Below are 7,853 nucleotides of genomic sequence, written 5' to 3' on the forward strand. Positions count from 1 at the left end.
GAAACTTCCAAAATATCCATCAATAATAGATGAACAAATATACTCATATAATGAAATTCAGTGCAGAAATGTGAATGAAGTACTGCTATGGGCAACAATATGGATGAATCTTATAAAAACTGTTGAGTAAAACAGTTTTTAAAGCAGCCAGTCACAAAAATAGTGCATTTCAATTTACATAAGATTAAAAAACAGACAAAACTCATTAATGGTGTGAGAAGTCAGATAGTGACTATTTTGGGGGCAAGAAAGATTGGGGGCACCCGGGGGTACTGATGGAGGTCTGTGTCTTTTTTCTTTTTCTTTTTCTTTTTTTTCTTTTTTTTTTTTTTTGAGACAGTCTCACTCTGTTGCCCAGGCTGGAGTGCAGTGGGACTATCTCAGCTCACTGCAACCTCCATCTCCCAAGTTCAAGCAATTCTCATGCCTCAACTTCCCAAGTAACTGGGATTACAGGCAAGGATCATCACCCCCAGGTAATTTTTGTATTTTTGGTAGAGACAGGGTTTTTGTCATGTTGCCCAGGCTGGTCTTGGACTCCTGACCTCAAGTGACCGGCCCGCCTAGGCCTTCCAAAGTGCTGGGATTACAGGTGTGGGCCACCGTGCCCGGCCAGATCTGTGTCTTTATCTGAGTGGTCATTACACGGTATTCACACTATGACCATTTATTGTGCTATTTCACAGCTATAAAAAAAGAAAAGATTTCCACTAAACAGTAATACTAAGTATCACATCATATTAGATCACTAATAATTGGCCAGGTGCAGTGGCTCACATCTATAATCTCAGCATTTTGGGTGACTGAAGCAGGTGGATCACTTGAGCCCAGGAGTTCAAGACCAGCCTGGCCAACATGGCAAGACCCCATCCCTACAAAAAATTAGCCATGTGTGGTGGCATGCACCTGTAATCCCAGCTACCAGGAAGGCCTAGGTAGGAGAATCACTTTTGCCTGTGGAGTCAAGGCTGCAGTGAGTGGGGATCACACCACTGCCCTCTAGCCTGAGCAACAGAGCAAGACCTTGTCTCAAAAAAAAAAAAAATCACTAATAAAATAACAAGGAGAAAAAGAACTAACATTCTTAGGCACCAAATATGTTACCAGAGCTGTGCTCTGTACCTTACACATGTTATCTTCAGTAATTCTCTCGGTAACTTTTCACACTAGGTATTAGTACTAAACTCATTTTATAAAAGCAGGATTTAAGACTCAGAGAACTTACGTAGTTTGTCCTAGGTTGCAAAGCTCTTAAACGGCAGAACTTAGATTCAGATCTGGGATTGCTTTGCACCAAAAACCCAGAGTTGTTCCACCACACCACACATAATTCCTTACATGACCCTGGGCTATGAGTACCTTTGACTTCTACCAGTAAAACAACTTCATAAAATTTATGCCCTCATAAATATCTCATATAAACTAAGTAGCCCAAGGTGATTTCTTAAGAATATTATTGCATTATGCTCTGTTGCCATTTACAACCCAGAAAATGTTCCAGAGCCTTTACTACTGAGACCCAAAAGTGGGGGTAGAGGTTCCCTGATTGCCAAATAATATTTAATTGCCTATGACAGCCAGAATACAACCATATCACCCGCTGAGAAGCTCTTCTGCAAAGAGGCCTCTACCAAGGCCAAGTTACTCTTTTAAACCTTTTCTTACTCTAGCTGTTTTATTATTCATATACTTTTTTTTTTTTTTTTTTTTTTTTTTTGAGACGGAGTCTCGCTGTGTCGCCCAGGCTGGAGTGCAGTGGCCGGATCTCAGCTCACTGCAAGCTCCGCCCCCCAGGTTTATGCCATTCTCCTGCCTCAGCCTCCCGAGTAGCCGGGACTACAGGCGCCCGCCACCTCGCCCGGCTAGTTTTTTGTATTTTTTAGTAGAGACAGGGTTTCACCGTGTTAGCCAGGATGGTCTCGATCTCCTGACCTCGTGATCCGCCCGTCTCGGCCTCCCAAAGTGCTGGGATTACAGGCTTGAGCCACCGCGCCCAGCCTTTTTTTTTTTTTTTTTTTTTTTTTTTGAGACGGAGTCTTGCTCTGTCGCCCAGGCTGGAGTGCAGTGGCCGGATCTCAGCTCACTGCAAGGTCCGCCTCCCGGGTTCACGCCATTCTCCTGCCTCAGCCTCCCGAGTAGCTGGGACTACAGGCGCCCGCCACCTCGCCCGGCTAGTGTTTTGTATTTTTTTTTTAGTAGAGACGGGGTTTCACCAGGTTAGCCAGGATGGTCTCGATCTCCTGACCTTGCGATCCGCCCATCTCGGCCTCCCAAAGTGCTGGGATTACAGGCTTGAGCCACCGCGCCCGGCCTATTCATATACTTTTAATAGCATCTTAACAATTGTTTTATAGGCCTACTATAGCTTCAGTTAATGCTAAAGACACCACAAGCAGCTCCCTTTTAAATTTTTAACCAGAATAAAAGTGTACAAAAAGCACATACGCTTCTGAAACAATACCACTCTGTATCCAAATAGAAATCCAGGCAGTTTTACAAGGCGGCCTGCAGGTTTTACTGGGTCCCATCAGTACTTGACGCTCATTACAACCACAAAAACTGAAGCCTTGGTGACTATCTACAGCCAAGTACGTGATGTTTTCTGACTTTAAAGGCCATTTTCAGGCAGTATTATAAAAGAAGATGAAGAAAGAAAACACTGTCTTTTCCTCCTTTTAACTGGACAAGAAAACCAAATGCACAGTAGTTGGAGTGGAGTGACACTAAATAGTACACTAAATGTCAACATTATGCAACTACTGAATACATCTACTTAAACTACCAAAGTTGATGCACTTAGTTTGGAAAGGGCTAATGGCTTTTATTGAAGGGAAATGAGTTTTGTTAAATGTATCAACGTGCTAACACATTAATAATTGAACCACAAATCTTTCCCACTGTTCCATTAGACATATCTATCATATAGACGAAAAGGAATTTAATGCTTCAGCTTTTATATGTAGGAACTAATAGTGGAATCCCTCCCAAAATAGATGGTTGGATTCCTGAGAAATCTTCCCGGTAGGACAATTCCTAGCTGTAGAACAGTAAGACCTTTTGAGAAAATCAGGATTGAGGGAATACGGTCCTGAGTGAATCTTTTATAAATATTTCTAAGTGTACTAATCTACAATGATAAAGCTAGCCAGCACATTGTAGTCAATAACATTTTTACATGTCTTGAATTAATAATAATGGCCTCTCTACAATTAATCTTCATTCCCTATCTATTGGATCCATTGATATTTATTAAGTTCTCCTTTCTTCAAGTTTCAATAAGATTCACTGTACTTGTTTGGAACAAGCACAAGCTAAGGCTAAGAGGCAGCTATAGGCTATAGGCTAGGATGAAATTTGTCCTGTCTTCAGTTTTCCAGCCAAGTACATTTCTACTATTCAGATTTTTTTTTTTTTTTTTTTTTTTTTTTTTTTTTTTTTTGAGACAGTCTCACCCTATCCCCCAAGCTGGAGTACAGTGGCAAGATCTCAACTCTATGCAACCTCTGCCTCCTAGGTTCAAGTGATTCTCCTGCCTCAGCCTCCTGAGTAGCTGGGATTACAGGCATGTGCCACCACACCTGGCTAATTTTGTAACTTTAGTAGAGACAAGGTTTCACCATGTTGGGCAGGCTGGTCTCAAACTCCTGACCTCATGTGATCTGCCCACCTCAGCCTCCCAAAACCATTCAGATTTTACAGCTCAGAGCTGTGGCCATCCCAGTCCCCGAAAGAGGTGCCTGCCTTGGTCTTAGATATGCAGGGATTTTTTTTAATAGAAAACAACTTACATAACATTAATTGACTTATGCATCCAGGTGAGTAGATTTCTTTCATTTCTCTCTAGTCTCAGAAGTATCGGTCCAATGTCAATGTACTCAATTCCCCCCCTGCCTCCTCACCATATCTCGATAGTCCACCTCAGGGATCAGACTCCCCTTTCCATTTCCTTCTGTCTCCTGCAAAAACTCCAGCTTTACCTGCTGTGATGTTCAGTTTAATGTGTAGCTTAGTGAGGCATTAGTACCCAGTTATTCAATCAAACACTAGCCTAGGTATTGTCATAATTAATAGATTGTTTTGTAGATGTTAACATCTGCAATTAGTTGACTTTAAGTAAAGATTACCCTCAATGATGTGGGTGGCCCTCATCTAATCAAGGAAGTCCTTAAGAGCAAAAACTAAGGTTTCCCAGAAAAAGAAATTCTGCCTTAAGACTACATGAATTCCTGCCTGAGCTTCTGACCTACTGGCCCGTTCTATAAATTTCAGGTTTTTTGTTTTTCTGTTTTCTGTTTTTTTTGAAACAGAGTCTCACTTTGTCACCTAGGCTGGAGTGCAGTGGCATTATCTCAGCTCACTGCAACCTCCGCCTCCCAGGTTTAAGTGATTCTCCTGCCTCAGCCTTCCGAGTAGCTGGGACTACAGGCGAGTGCCACCATGCCTGGTTAATTTTTTGTATTTTTAGTAAAGATGAGGTTTCACCATATTTGCCAGGCTGGTCTTGAACTCCTGACCTCAAGTGATCCTCCTGCCTCAGCCTCCCAAGGTGCTGGGATTACAGGAGTGAGCCACTGCACCGGGCCTAAATTTCAGATTTTGAACTTGCCAGCCCCAAAAACTGCATGAGCCGAGGCCTGACTGATGTACCAACCTTCCCACCTTCTCTATTCCTACTGCTGTTATTTATCTCAAAACAAAGAACTCATGAGAAGGGGAATCTCCCAGTTATTCCATAGTAAATTTTTTATACCTGCTAATATTTCATGAAAGGGAAATTTTAAGTTGTGTAGATATCGCTATAATTCAACATCATTTTCTCCATTTTCAAGCTGGCTTACTTACTATTTGAATAAATTGCCTCGTTACTTGACTGCAAGCCAACATTGAGAAGACTTCATTCACTCAGTTGCGAAAAGGTGCCAATTCAACCAGAAACCTGTTTTCTCCCACCAGAGTGAAACTGCCTTTGCAAAGATGAAGACAATGAGAGAAGCCTAGCATGGCTTCCTCTATCTTGCCTCTAGCCTCACAGGATGCCTGTCTTCTCTCATTCCTGGCTGTAAGCCAGGGAGGAATTTAGTTATAGTTTAACTTTTAAGAAAGGATGATTAATAGCCCCTCCCTAAAACTGATTCCTTCTTTGTTGGGGAATGCAATTGTCTTTGTAAGACTAACGAAAAACATAAGAAAATGTTTTTTGCTAAAATGTAAGCATAGTTTTGATAATCCCTTACTGCTCAGGAGTCCTGTGGCCAGAGGTCACAAAATTTGTGACTTCCCCAATTGCTCCTGTAGATAACATCACTACTGTAGAACCCACAATTGGTCTTTTGAGATTTTCTCAGACTGACCCAACTTGAATTCATGACTCATGACTCAATGGGTCCTGTGGCGCCCGCCCCCCACCACCCCAAGGCAAACTCAGTGCACAAGGACCATTTTCCACACCCCTATGATTGCATTCCCCAACCAATCAGCAGCACCCGTTCCCTAGTCCCATGCCCACCAAACCATCCCTGAAAAATCCTAACTTCCAAGCCTTCTGGGAGACAGATTTGAATGATGATGCCAGTTTTCCACATGGTCAACTTCATGTCAATTAATCTCTTCTTTACTTCAGTACCACAGTCTCAGTGAATTGGTTTTGTCTGTGCACCAGTCAGAAAGAACCCATCAGATGATTACAAGGGTTTAGCACATCTGGGAAATTCAAACCAATTTTCTCAGTCCAAAGAACAGTGGGAACACCCAGTCAGGCATGGGGAACACTTCTCACAAGAATGCCTACGTACCAAGCATCTCTGCAGCTTGCTCTCAAAAATCTAGGTAACATATGGCTGTGCAGACAGAAGTTGTATTTTTCTAGCCTCTGGAGAAGAAAAAAATCATAGACTTTAGAAATCTAAACCCCTTCTAGGAAGTTAAAATATATCCTATGGAAATGAAAGAAAATAACTCAGACTTGTCATACTGCTTGAGATTCAAGCATTTTATCGAAAGTTTTCTTTCTACTTCTAAGAAAGTTATTTTCTTCAAAATGCAGACAGCAGCTAATCTGAAGGCAAAGGACAACATAAAACTTTGTTTATCGTCAACAGAAAAATGCCTACAGGTAATCATTATTACCATGTCATTTGGATGGGTGATTATTGATTTGAAAACCCACTAATAACAAATGTGATTAATGAGATCACTCCACCCACCATGTAACTCATCAGGACTTACAACCAGAAACTATCATTAGGGCTCTTCATGAGAAGAACCACCAGCCAACTCCAGTCGACCGAAGGATCCTTTGTAGAACTGGCCAGATTGAATACTGGTGCCACTGATCAACGAATAGTGAAAGGAAAATTTAAAATCCCTCCAGCCTTTTGTAAGAACAAAATATCACAGAGAAACAGGAGCAGAGGTGAAGGTCCCATAACCTTTCAGTCCCTGAGGAAAAGGGCATCCACCAGTGACCACCCCTTTACCACTGCCTCACTCACATGCACACAAAACTTCAACACCATCTCCCTTGAGACCCTTGACCTCTGCGGGAGCCCTTGATAGGTGAAGTTTCTTTGCCCAGTGCAGATGCACCCCTGACGGTAGGAGGAGGGCAGATGCTTAAACTCCCTCCTGTGACTACTGCAGATGCTACAGGAAAAGGAAGTCCAGGGCTCCAGCAGATGAAGTCTCAGGTCTCCTGCTGGATTTACCACCATCATTTGTCTTTGACTGGAAGAATCTCAATGAGGAGCAGCTTAAGAGTCAAATGGGCTTGCATGGAGGATGAAGAAACCGCCATTTGGGAATTAAATGCAATCTCATTTTTGCAAAACCCTGAGCCTTCAGCAATACATGGAGAATGATTTATCGGAGTCATGACCATGAGTGAAACATTATGCTTTGTTATATAAACACGAGTAAGCAAGCTCCCCAACCTCACGGGCTTCTATCTGGCAGAGAAGGCTGACACATCCACAGCAAAAAGATGGTGGGGAAAATTTGCTTAATTGAGGAAGACAATCCTGTAGAAACCCACAGGTGGAAACAATTAATTTCAATAAGAAAAACTGAAATTGAATTCGGTTGGTTTCCCCCAGAAACTCAAAAGGAAGGATAGGGGGCACTTGGAACTCAGGGAAGAAAAGAAATGGAAAGAAGTTACACAGAAGGGAGAATGAGCCCCTGCAATGTGGCAGCGGGCAGAGGCCCCAAGAAAAAGAGAAGACAAGACTGAGCTCTGTGCCCCTCTGTTCTCCTGAAGCCTTCAGTAAAAGTCTGTAACACAGCAATCCTCTAGAGAGTGCTGTGGGACAGAAAAAAAAAAAAAAAAAAGTAAAAAGGACTGGACTGGGTCAATGCTTGGGGCATACAAGACAGACAGGACCTTTTCTGCCTCTGGGATGTGAAAATCTTTGAAAATGTATTTGGAGGATTATGTTTGAATAGTAAAGAAACAGAGACCAGAGGACTTGGCAACCTTTGTGTTTCACACATAGAAATGGTAAAGTAATAAATTTTAAAATGACAGTGGGAGTGCAAAGGAAGGAAACGGCTTTGACATTCTGTAACACTGAGCTAGGGAATGAACCAGGGTTCATGCTTTCTCTCATAGTCCTGCTGTTATTTCAGGCTGGTCTCTCTGCTTAAAACACCTTCTTAGGGTTCACCCAAATGCCACCTCCTTCGGGAAGTCTTCCTGACTCTTTCAGGCAGACACAGGCGCTTGTGTTAGGTAGTTCAGGCTGCTCTAACAAATCAAACATTAGAAATTTATTTCTCACTGTTGTGGGGGTCCCAGATCAGGGTGCTGGCATGGTCAGAATCTGATGAGGGTCCTCTTCCTTGTTTGTAGATGGTGC

Source organism: Macaca nemestrina, chromosome 14, assembly GCF_043159975.1.
Source record: "Macaca nemestrina isolate mMacNem1 chromosome 14, mMacNem.hap1, whole genome shotgun sequence".
Taxonomy (NCBI): domain Eukaryota; kingdom Metazoa; phylum Chordata; class Mammalia; order Primates; family Cercopithecidae; genus Macaca; species Macaca nemestrina.